Below are 13,055 nucleotides of genomic sequence, written 5' to 3' on the forward strand. Positions count from 1 at the left end.
TGTGAAATCTAGTGACAGCCCCATGCCCTAAGAGAATGCTTTCAGAGTTGCCCAGACTTTAATACCTGCACAGATCTGTCAATAGATGTTGAACCCAACAACAGAGCTTCTGGCACTCCATCCCCATCCCCTGCCACACACACACCGCAGCTAGAGCATCAAGTCCTATGGTTGAGGGTCGGATAGAATTGGATTGTGTGAGGTCGATCCTACATAAACCATTTAAAATTGATTCCCCATAAGAAAGATGAATTTAACTCCTGAAGAAGGAAGGGGAGGTGTTACATTGCAGTGTTAGGTCACTTAACGAGGAAGCCAGATTGTTTCAGATTTTCTAAATAAAGTGAAGTATGATCATAGAATACATTTTTATTCAGAACATAGCACTTGGATATGTTTTAGTTCTTTTTAATTTTTACTATTATTAATAATGTTAATTGTACAAATAAATGGGATTCATCATGATATTTCCATATGTGCATATATCATGTATTGAATATGCTCACCCATTCTACCTTTGCCCCCACTCTGGACATGCTTATGTTCTGAAATTATCCTTTATCATTAGCATTTATTGGATCACAATATAACAGTATCTTGTTGATACTGAGTTGATCATTGCAATTACTTGTGAGTCAAAATATATAAGAATGTATTCTTATATATATATATGAGTAAACTTATTTGACTGTGAAACATTTAAAAATAAACTATCATTCAAGAGAATCCTGGGAAATACTGGAGTGGTTTGACCAAGATTTCAAAGATAACAGTGGAATCTGTGTGACACCTCATACATTCATAGTTGAAAATTAGTATTTATGGTTCTGTGGTAAAGAGTGATCAAGTGCCTTAATTTTCTTATCAGATAAATTGTGACTCCTTGAAATGAGAATGCCGTTTGCTTGGCACCTCAGAAAGCATATACATCCAACATTGCACGCTACAGACATGTAAAAATATTTGCAGATGTGAATGTATCAATAAAGTAGTGCTGACTTTGGAAACACACATGTAATAATCATGTGTGATTTGAGTTAATATTAAGGGAAGCAGTTAATGTCAGTCATGAGAAATACAGTATCAGCACTGTGGACTTCAGAGTTGGTACATTTTAGCCCTTCGGGTCAACCTTTCTAAAAACTATGCCAGACCTTTCCCATATGGCTGTATGTGTTCAGCTAATATATTGACAGACACAAGAAGTAAGCACAGTTTTACAAGCATCTTACAGAATGAAGAATGGAGCCCCCATGATATGCTTAAGCTTTATGTCATGCCCTTAACATACATTATTTCATTTAATCCTCAAACAAATGCTGGGAAATTAGTATTCTCCCTATCCTAAAGATGAAAATGAAACGAAACTGAGACTCATATGTAAACACTAATTGGTAAGAAAAATCTTAGGATTCAAACACATAGCATGGGGTCTTTCCACTTATAACAACTATCTAGAGTTTTTATTTGTTTCCTAAGATTAAAAATGTATTGTAGCAAAAAGATTTGAATACTAACGTAATATGAGATTGTAGTCTAATTAAAAAAACTACCATGTTTTTCAGAATCTGAGCCCATTTTTACAAACTATTAGCACCCGAAAAAGACTTCTTGTTATTCATACAAGTGTCCTATCAGTTACGTAGAAGTGGATTTTAGTACCCTTATTTTAGAATTTGTAAGCAGAAGCATGTCAACAAAGCAATGAATTTAGAACTCAATCATGAAAGTTTCTTGTAGATTTGTTCAGCCTAAATTATTCATGTAACACTAATGACTATAAATGTGATCTGAAATTCTGCTTTTAGACCTTTTTTCTTAATACAAGAATTTTGCACTATATAATAGAGAAAGAAATTATACAAATTTACTTTTGCTTATATGTTCTTTGTTATTACTGTATATAATGCATGTTCATTAAAGAAAACCTACAAATACAGGAGAATGAGATGTCTAAAAGAAGAGCAAAAATCCAAACCCTGAGAAGTCTATCTTATTTTAATATTTATTTTATTACCAATCCTGGTAGCAAGATTCAATGGTACATTTACCTGTTGTTGGGAAAAAAAAGTATCCTTGAAATTACTTATTGCATTTTGTTGGTAGAGTCTACCTATTATGATTTATGTTTATGAACAAGAAAAATGCTTTTTTAAATTGAAGGCAAAAATGTCATAATTTGCTCTTCAGTTTGGCTTGCAGCAATGCCAGAGTTTGTGTAATCTTTTGAAAAATTTCCAAATCATATCAGCATGCTTTTTCTTGAAGAGCACACGCCATTTGCTTTTCCTCCATTCTTTCATCATGGGAGTCTGGAAAGGTGGGTGACAGCTGGGAGAGATTTTCTTGGAGGCCTCAGAGTGTTTCCAGAAGATTGATTATGCTGCATTTACTGCCAGTTCCCTCAGTTTTACCCAGATCATCATCCCTGCAGGATACAGGGGGCTGAAACACATTGTATTTCTGACAGGTTAGACAACCTTATGACATTCCTATAATCTCCTGAAGCTCAATTTTTTTTAAATAAGGGTATCAATCCTTCATTCCTCTATTTCTCCTAGGAATAATAAAAGAAAATTGTATTTAGGTTTAGAAAATTAGTGTCGTTTAGCTTTTGTGGGAGCTATTTGTATTAACTATTAGCGGTGAATCAACTGCCCCCTGAGTGCAGTGTAAAGGTGGGGGCTGCCTTCTTGGAGCCTAAAGGTTTACTGATACTGTTTGTGCTCAGTGGTTTATGGTTCACTGCCAGGAAGTCAAAGGTAGTTCATTTGACACACCATTACACTGAATCTTATCTTTCTGGATGGATTGACTTGAGAGTGATTTACTGCAAGTCAGCAAATACTTATTATGTGCATTTAATCTTCTTTTTAACAACTTGGCCTCTTGATTTGGGATTGGATTGAAAACCAAATCTCCTCAATGATTTCAATATCCCTCTTCAAGCTAATAGTGAAGAAAAGAAAATTTAAAAAATAAACCTTATTAAGAAACTTAAGTTTTTTATCTCTGTTCCCAAGGGCACACTGGAGTCCGGCAGGCAGAAACACAATAGCAATTGTGTGGCATGACTGTAACTGGGACACACACACAACAGAAGTTGGCAACTGGGCTGCTTGTTGCAGAAAGAAAGGCATCTGTTGACTTCCTCCTACTGCTATTAAGAGTGTTTCTGGTTACTTTGCTGTTGATATAAGGTCCATCAAAAGCAAAGTCCTCCGGAAGTGAAAGGGTAGCATACAGGCTAATTTAGCGGTCTCCCTGTCAGTCATGTGGGGCAAAATTCTGATGTTGCCTGATTGCTGTCAAAGCTTATTTCCCTCTTGAACTGGTTGAAGAATTATGTACCAACAGGAACTTAATCCATGGTCTCTTATAAATAATTTTGCATTTGGACCCCCAAAAGAAGAGTTCACTCATGCTTTATGGATGGTTGGACTCACTTTCTATAACTTTTTTTTTTTTAATCAACAGTTTGGAAATGAAGTGCATGTTATTTGGGATGAGTAGCATCATTGGATGGAATACCAAATATTAAGCCATTTGTTTTCCTTTTCCTCCAGATTGTTTTCTTTCTTGTATTACATGTGGGCACTTGGTAGCCCATTACCCAAGATTACCTTTCACTGGGTAAAAAGCATCTACTCTTTCTTGCTGCTTAAATCCAGGGATAGAGAAAGCTCCTAATGACCATACAAACTATCTTGCTTTACTCTATTATAGCAGTTGTCATTCTTTTAAGTATTTGTGCTCCAGGACAGGAATGTAAATTCCCAAAGGGCAGGAACTCTGCTGGTAACGTTTTCATCACTGTTACATCCCCATCCTACAAAAATGCCCACCTGCCACGAACACATTGTTAAAAGAATGAGTTGAAGCATCTTGGTTAAAAGAATGAATTACTAACACCCAAGTGCAGTCTAGTTGCTTGGGAAAAACTTCCTTATAATAAAATAATGATGAAGACGTGTCTTGGTTCACCATCAGACTGTAAGCTTTCTATTTAGCTGTTCAGCACTACTTCCATTTTACTAAAGATGGAAGTAAACCACATAAAGATTTAGCCATCATTTGAAGCATTTTGTTTGTAGTTTTCAATACATGATGGAAAAAAAAAAACTTGTAAATATAGGACTGCCTATATGGGAGTAATAAGGAAAGATGTACAATTAATTTAAGCTATTTTAATATCAATGTCATGCCTTTTGACCCATATTCCTTTGGGGGAAGTTACAGCATTAACCATTGATTAGCACAGTTGAGAGTCTGAGAAAATGCTGTTTATTATGTGGTAACAGCAGATCTGTATCCTGCATTAATACTTTCAGACTTACAAGAAATCCTAATTTTGCTGCAATTATATTTGTTCCAGACCTAGAATTTCCCCTTGAAATGTACAGATTCTATTGGAATTTTGACCCTTATGTACACCATGAAAAGCAATAACAATATTAAAATGAATGAAAATATTCCTTATAATATATGGTCCTGAAACCATGTTTTTATTACCTCTTTTGGAGATTTGCAATTTTTAAATTGAGCCATGCTGGAATCTAGTTCTAACAGCAACCTTTGTAGGAGTTAAATACCCCAGGACTCACCCAGGAGAAAACCTCTGACTCAGAGACATGAGTCCAGAAATGTGTGGAATGCCCCAGTTTGGCTTGTCAGTGCCTTACTAGAGTTCTCAGGAAATGAGAGCTTTGGGAACAGACTTGCTTTATTGTTTAAGGATTGACTGTAGCTGCACATTCCTTTGAAACTCAAGTTTCACTCAGATGACAAAATGATGTCTTGGTAGACCTAGAAGAATATATGCTTTCTAAATTGGAGACAATCTAGGTGATGGCTTTAATCTTAAAAAACATCCTGATGTTAGACACAGGAAACATACTTCCTGCTTGATGTTCACGTCATATATATTCCACATTTTTAAAACTCGGTTGTAAACCCAAGTATTAATGAGAGATGCTGTAAGAGAGATTTTCAACAAACAATAGTAATGCATTCATTTTACTATAAAACTATTTTGAAACCATTGAAGAATTTAAGGACCTTATGATTTGAGTAAGCAAACAGATTTTCATACGGCTGAAAGTTAGCTTACTGACTTTTGCAAATTCATCACTCAACTGTATTTCCTTATTACCCAAACAAATACAGTGTCATTCAGATGTATTTTAACTCTCAAAACATTTCTTTATGCTGTTTTTCATCATGGGTCTTGAAGAAGTCAGCTTCTGTTATGGTTTAGATATTAGGTATCCCTCAAAATCTCATGTGTGAGACCATGAAAGTTTAGAGGTGAATGAACTGTGTGGTAACTGCAGGCAGGTAGGTGTAACTGGAGGAGCTGGGTAAATGGGTGCATGCCCTTGGGGTTTGTATTTTGTCCCTGGTGAGGGGAGCTCTCTGAGCTTCCTCGTGCCATGTCCTGAGCTGCATTCCTCCACCATAAGTCTTCTGCCATAATGTTCTGCCTTACCTTGGGCCCCCCAAAATGGAGTTGGTCATCTGTGAACTGAACCTCTGAAACCATGAGCCCCCAAATGAACTTTTCTTCCTCTGATTTGTGTAAGGTCTTTTGATCACAGCAATGAAAAAGCTGACTAAAACAGCTTCTTAAACTGTTTATATGCCTAACTAAGATTGCTAAAATAACATTGATAGGATGAAATTAGAAAGAAAGAAGTGTGAAAGGTCATATACTCATGTATATGCATGTTTTTTTACCTTATCTCTGATTTTTATTCTTTTCCTTAATAAAAGACACTAGTGTAATATCAGTTAATTAGGGATCTGTATTTTCCCATAGGTACTGAATATTTAATCTTTATAACCTTAGTTACTTCCTGGGAATAATAATACTATCTGCTGTATTTGAACTTACGTAGGTTAAATAAAAATGCATGCGACATGCTTTGTACAAAGCTTGGGTCATAGTAAGCATTTAATGCTTGTTACCTGTTGTTGTTGTATTAGAAATAATATTCTAGTTTTCATTTTAAACATGATTTAGGCATTGAAAAGTTCTTCACTTTAAATGGGTGCTCACTACTGTTTCTAGTTGGTGTTCATCTTGTCATTTTTTTTTTAGTGTTGTGACAGTAAATGGGTGAATTAGGTTCAATTTCCCAGCATGTAACTGGTCTTAAGCTTTAACTTCCAATTTCAGCCTTTGTGTGGCAGCTACAGCAAACCTGTCAGAGTACAGAACATTCCATCAAGAGTGATACCTGGTGCCTAACTTCCTGTGATGTCGTTTTATGTGAATAATACGTCTAGTGGTGAAATTAGTTGGAGTGCCCATGACTCAGTCTCTTTTTCCGGGGAGTGACTCATTCTGCATTTATAGATCCCTGTCTTTGTGCCATATACCACACTAAGTGCTTGGGATACAAATATGGATTTGTTGGGTCACTGACCCAGAGCAACCCACCGTCTGGGAAGGCAGGATATGGCATTCATTAAGAACAATCTGGGCTTTCAAATAGTCAGTAGTCTATTAATTGCTATACCTACCTGTCAAGGCAAAATGTGATTAAATGTACAATAGCTTGGACCAGCTAGACAATCCAATTCTATGATTTGTAATATGCCTCTGATTCTGTATTGAAATATTCTAGCCTAATTAGATAACCACAAATTTAATTCTTCTTGGTCTCATTTTAATATTAAGTAAGAGTTCACTCTTCATATCATATAAAGTCATACCCTCCATGAATAGGTCAGTTATCTGATAAGTCCTTTCCCTTTATTATCCTGCCAGAAATTCAGATTTACTGTGTCTAATAAAGCCCATCATCCTCTCTTTGTATCCAGCAACCTGATCTTCCTTCAGCCTCCCCTATATCCAAGAATGTCACTACCTTTCTGGGAATTCATTTATCTCAAACCCTCAGAACTGTATAGGTTGTATATACTGTTGAGGACTGAATTGTGCCCTCCCCGTCCATATCTTGATGTTTAACCCCCAGTGTGACTCTTTAGAAATAGGTCTTTTAAGAAATGATTACAGTTAAATGAGCTCACAAGGGTTAGGTCTAAATCCAATAGGATCCATGGTTCTAAAAGGAGAGGAAGAGATAGATGTCTAATGCTCCCCCAACCTCCACCAAGTCTTTCCATGGTTCTCCACTACATAAGGACATGGTAGGAAGGTGATTGTATGTCTACAAGTGAGAACAGAGTCCTCACCAGAACCGGATCGTGTTGGCAACCTGACCTTGGACTTCCAGCCTCCATAACTGTGAGAAAATGAATTTCTATTGCTTAAGTCACCCATATTTTGTCATGACAAACCAAGCAGACCTATGCAACAACTGAGTACTCTCTCTGCTGTGTTAAGTCGCTACTGTTTCGTTGCCATTCACTAGAAGTCTATAGAAACCTCCAAAATGGACTATTCCCCTTTAATCTCTCCCCATCTCTGATCCAATCTACACAGCGTTGCTAGATTAAATTTCCCAATTATTCCATTCTCGAATTTAAAACCTTCTGTGGTTCACTTTGGCCTGCAAAATTAAACATTTAATCATATAGCCTCCTCCGATTGTTGTTCAAGGTCATTAGACCCAACCTCGTATTTCACCCAATTACTACTTTTCTTGGGTGTTACATTCCAGCCACGCAAAACTGGAGGTGTTTTCCAGACATCCCCTTGGGCTCGGATCTATGACTCTCTTTCTGTGGTGTTCATTGCCTGGGTTGATCTGCTTCCCACTCCATCTCCACCCATCAAAATCCTTTGTCTCCTTCCACAATAACTCAAATGCAACTTCCTCTGCGAATCTTTATAAGAGGATTTCATTCCCTCTCCTTCTTTGATCTCTCATAGCCTGTTGGCTTTTCTTTATGACAACAATCATATTGTGCTTTGCATTGTGGTGGTTGTTGTTTTTTGTTTTGTTTTTGGCTTTTGGCTTTTTCACAACCACTCCTACCCAAACAGATTATAAACAAACTCCTTAATGGGAAAGAACATTGGATCCTTAAAATGCTAAACCATATATATATTTTTTATTTTAAACCTACTCTATATCTTAAAAATACAAGAGTAATAAAACGAAAAACCCTTCAATTTATTTTTTAAAAAGGAATTGATTTTTAATGTCTTACACCTCCAGTATTCCCAACAATTGTTTCTGCAAACTCACTCAGACAGTAACTTTTCTGTTACCTAAGCAGTTAACAGTTTCTCTAAATAGAAACTCTAACAAGAAAGATGCATAGGAAGAAGTGTGAAAAGTGGCTTTCAATTGACAATTGACCTTGATATTTCAATAGTTAAAATATATCTGCTATTTCTAAGGTTTATTGATTGCCAGGTATAAATAAGCATAAGTTTGAAATACAGCTTATCATGATATTGATCATCACAATCTGACTATGGTGTAAGAGCATGAAATCATTTTCCACTGGGCAAAGAGAAAAAAGCTGTAGGGACTGACTCACAGGACGTTTTCTGATGATTCCCTTATTTTTTGGAGAAAGAGGCCAGGATAGAGAAATGGTGCTTTTAGTATGCTGATGCATTAAGCTGCCTGGAAGCAGATGCCGAATCCTATTGAAAAGAATTGCATTTGACTTATGCTTAGGTCATTGTTTAGCAAAGTACTACACAAAAAGTCCTGACCTGTGTGTTTGAAATGGCAGATGTTCACAGTGAGGAACAATCCTTAGGGCAACATAAATCTTTACTATTCTCTGACTATTTGCTCAATAACTGGGTTGGATTTTAAAAAGTTCCAGAGAGTTATTTAGAAAGCAGCTGCTCCTGGCACTGCAAATGGAAGTGCTCCCCTTAAGATTAAAAAAAAAGAATAAATAAAAGCCACAGGACAGTTCGAGTTCACTAGGTCAAAAATGAACAACTCTTGTCTGTCACACCTTTCTTCCCATTAATCATTTTGAAATAAGAAATAGAATGTATTTAACATATACAACAGGATATTTTGATATACATTACACACACACACACATATATATAAACACATAGTAAAGTGATTATTATGGCAAAGCAAATTAACAGGTCTGTCTGCACACAGTTACCTTATCATTTATTTGTGTATTCACTTATTTATTTGGGGTGAAAGCTCTTGAAATCTACTCTCTTAGCAAACTTCTATATATCTTATTGAATTATAAACGGTAACCATCAAGCTTTATACTAGACTCGAGGCTTATGGGTTCCTTATGACTGAGATTTTGTACTTTCTTACCAATATCTGCTCACTCCCTGAACTTCCCCACACCTGGTAGCCACAGTGCTCCTCTCTGCTTCTGTGAGTTCAGCTTCTTCTGATTCTTTAAAGATTTTTTAAAGATTCTGCATGTAAATGAGATAATGAAGTATTTCTTTATTTCTGTTTCTGTTTTCACCAACGTAATGCCTTCCAGGTTTATCTATGTCATCAAAAATGTCAGGATCTCTCTCTCTCTCTCTCTCTCTTTTTAAGACTGAATAATATCTCAATGTGTGTGTGTGTGTGTGTTATATGTTCTTTTTCCATTCATGTTTTGGTGGACAGTTTGATTGTTTCCATATCTTACCTCTTTGTGAAGAATGCTACAATTAGCATGTGAGTGTAGATATCTCCTTAAGGTACTGATGTTTATTCCCTTTGCGTATAACCTTAGAAGAATGATTTCTGCATCATATGTTAGTTCCATTCTAATTTTTGAGGTATCTCCATATTATTTTCCATAAAACGCATACCAATTTACACCTACCCACCCAGAGGCCATTAAAATGATACATTTTATCATTTTAATAATAGTCATCCTGATATCTCTGAGGTGACACCTCATTGTGGATTTGATTTGCATTTATCTGATAAGTGTGCTGAGCACCCTTTCACATACCTGTTGGCCTGCTATTACGTCTTCTTTGTAAAAATGTCTTTTCAGGTCCTCTGCTCATTTTTGATCAAGTTGTTTTTGTTTATTGCTATTGAGTTGTATGAGTTTAATGTAATAATTTGTTTATTATTTATTGAGTTGTAGGAGTTCCTTATACATTTTGTATACTAACCATTTATCGGATACATGGTTTGCAAATATTTTCTCCCATTCTGTGCATTGCCTTTTCATTTTGTCAATTGTTGCCTTTGAAGGGCAATTTAATGTAGTCCCACTAGTTTATTTTTGGTTTTGTTGTTTGAACTTTTGGTATTATATCCAAAAAACCAATGCCAAGGTCAATATCAAAAAGCCTGCTCGTTGTGACTTTTCCCCCTGGAAGTTTTACAGTTTTAGTTCGTTATTTAAGTCACCCATTTTTAGTTGATTTTTGTGTATGGTAGAAAATGTGTTCATTTTTTTTTTTTTTTTTCTGGTTATTCAGTTTTCCCAAAACCATTTATTGATGAGTTCATCCTATTAGGGTAAGACTAGAAATTTTTTTTCTTGTTTCCACCAAAAGAGGAATTTTTAACTCTTTTTTAAAATCTGGCAAAGAATCAGCAAACACAATACTCAGCACCTTCATTTATTCATTTATTATTGATATTCTTTTGTGTGCTGAATACTATCAAACCTACTTGTTTAAATACAGGGTTTATGTAGCTCAAATGACATGAATATTTTAACTGAAGTTTTTTACTGACTCAAGCTGTATTGAAAGGGAAATGAGGAAGATTTTTTGGATCCAGGACTGGCGGTCGTGGTGGTACAGAGTGGACAGTGCCGGAGGTGGGGCTGGAACACCTCCCTCGTCATATGGAATGAATACATAGAGAAGTCAGGTCTGAGTGCCATCGTTTTCAACCTCAGAAACATTCCTCAAGTATCATTTTATTTTTTACTATGAAAATTAAATGTGGGAGTACATGTAGAAGAGACAAAATCTAATCAATTTAAAAGAATATTAAGAATATTAGAATATTTATCTAATTTTCCAAAGAGTTCTTTCTTTGGCACAGTAGCTGTGGTCATAACGACACAAATGGCTAGATTCACATAGGCTCTCCTGGCTCCAGGAAACCAGTGAACCCCTTTCTCCTCTAAGAATGTGAGTTATGTGCTGGTATCACCCTGGGATTCATCCTTCAATGTGTATTAAATAACTACTGAGCAGATTTATGTACTAGATACCATGCAAGATCCCAGGGTAACAGGATCCTTTTTTTTTTAATTGTAGCAAATTATACCTACAATAAAATTTACTGCTCCAGCCATTTTAAGTGTACAGTTCTGTAACATTCTGCACATTCACATTGCTGTACAAGATGTCACTTTTTTTCTAGTGAATATTTGGATCTGAAAATTTCTGTTCCAATACCTGCTTTTTCTTAGAGGATGACGACCGATAGTCAATGTGATTAAACATATGTGCAGTATGCCCACTTCTTGTTCATTGTGGCCCAGTTCATGTGCATTATTTTAGCCACCTCTTGACACACAGTAGTTCACATGCACACCCAGCTACACTTTTAGCCAGCCACGTACACACTCAGACACAAACAGCCAAACACACTTACACCCACTCAGGTGAGAGAAGGGTGTCCTTCCCACCCTTCCAGTACTACCTCTTACTTTTAGAAACATTTTTCAAACTCTCTTTCCCTTCTCTCTTTTCTATTGCTTTTTATTTTTAATGTCTCCTGCTTTTTCTTTAAATTTGTGGAGTGAATTTAAAATTTGTCTTTTAAAAAAGGCTATTCACAAATAGTGCTTCAAGTTTTCTTGGCTTTACGGCATGCTTAGCATTCGTCATTTATTTTCATGGAACTCTTGAGTTAAAAGGTGTACCACGCAGTTCCATTAAATTAACATTAATTGGTATTTATGTCCTAATAACTTAATGACTTCTTGAAAAAAAAGTACATTAGAGTTGAAAGCAGAACTATTTTTACTTTATTCTTGGAAACCCATAATTATTTACTACAGGGATTGTATGCCTATTGTCTGCCAAGTCCTAAAACCTTGGAGTCACATTCCACATTGCCATCCTTTTATCCTGCACTGATCTCTTACAGTATTGGCATACATATTCCAATACACCAAAACCCCAACTTTGCTGGGTTGCAATATCATTGAAAGAAATATAGCATGATATAATATGGAAATTGCAAACAACTTCAAGTTAGTATTCTGTGTAGGACCTAATGATGGTGGTTGTATTGGCTTTGTTTTGAGGTGGGGGCGGGGGGAATCAAACATATTGGAAGTACTTCACCATTCTCCTGTGAATTTACTGTCATATCATGGAGTACCATGGCACAGTTGGGGAACGCTGGCTTTGTAGCAAAAGAATAACATTTGAATTAAAGTAAAATAATGCCAGGTGTTTGAAATGGAGGTAGATGTATTAAAAGTATTAATATTCAAAGACCCCATAATGCCTCTAGATGCTGTTTTTAAAAAGTCTCTACAGATGGATCAATGTATCATTTCATTCTTGTAAGAAAAATTTCTCTCTTCTTAAGCACTTACCTATAGGATGAAAAATTAACTATTTTGTATTCAATTGCATTTTTATCATTGCTTACTAGTGTTTTATGTTATTTCATATTATTCTTTTCATTAGATAATTACTGTTTTAGGTTAATTTAGTTTTTGGACTTGTCATAGAGTCTAACAATGAAAGATTTCTGATGTAGAACATGCTAACTTCTAATAAAGACAAACATCCTTCTAGAATCAAACTTGCTTTTTAGTAGGAGACTTTGCTGAAGAGGCTCTATGAAGCAAGTCAAGAATCATTCTTTGTCATTCTGAGATTTCATTGTTATCTGTCCAAAAGGCAGGCTGGCTTTTGGCACAGACATTTGGTTTGCTTTTGTCTGGGATTTACCTTCTTGATTACTTTTCTTGTATGATGTGCTTTCCCACATATTGACTCCTCAGCAGATTTTAATGGCATGGCTGGGGTAAGAGACCAAGGGGAAGATTGATAAATTGCCAATGGAATTGTCTTGTTTGACCTTTGCTACCCTTAGACTGATTGATGATCCTGGACTTAAAATCCACAGACTCCCTGCGGGCATTAAATCACATTAAGGATCTGTCTTAATCTGTTTGGGCTGTTATAACAAACATACCAAAGACAG

At 35.9% G+C, this 13,055-nt stretch overlaps 1 protein-coding gene across 22 annotated transcripts in view; it reads left to right on the forward strand.

Moving 5' to 3' along the window:
• Map2 (microtubule associated protein 2) overlaps positions 1–13,055 on the forward strand; it is a 282,044-nt gene that overhangs the window by 51,994 nt on the left and 216,995 nt on the right. The gene's annotated exons all lie outside the window — the stretch shown is intronic.

The sequence above is a fragment of the Sciurus carolinensis genome, chromosome 3 (assembly GCF_902686445.1).
Source record: "Sciurus carolinensis chromosome 3, mSciCar1.2, whole genome shotgun sequence".
Classification (NCBI taxonomy): Eukaryota; Metazoa; Chordata; class Mammalia; order Rodentia; family Sciuridae; genus Sciurus; species Sciurus carolinensis.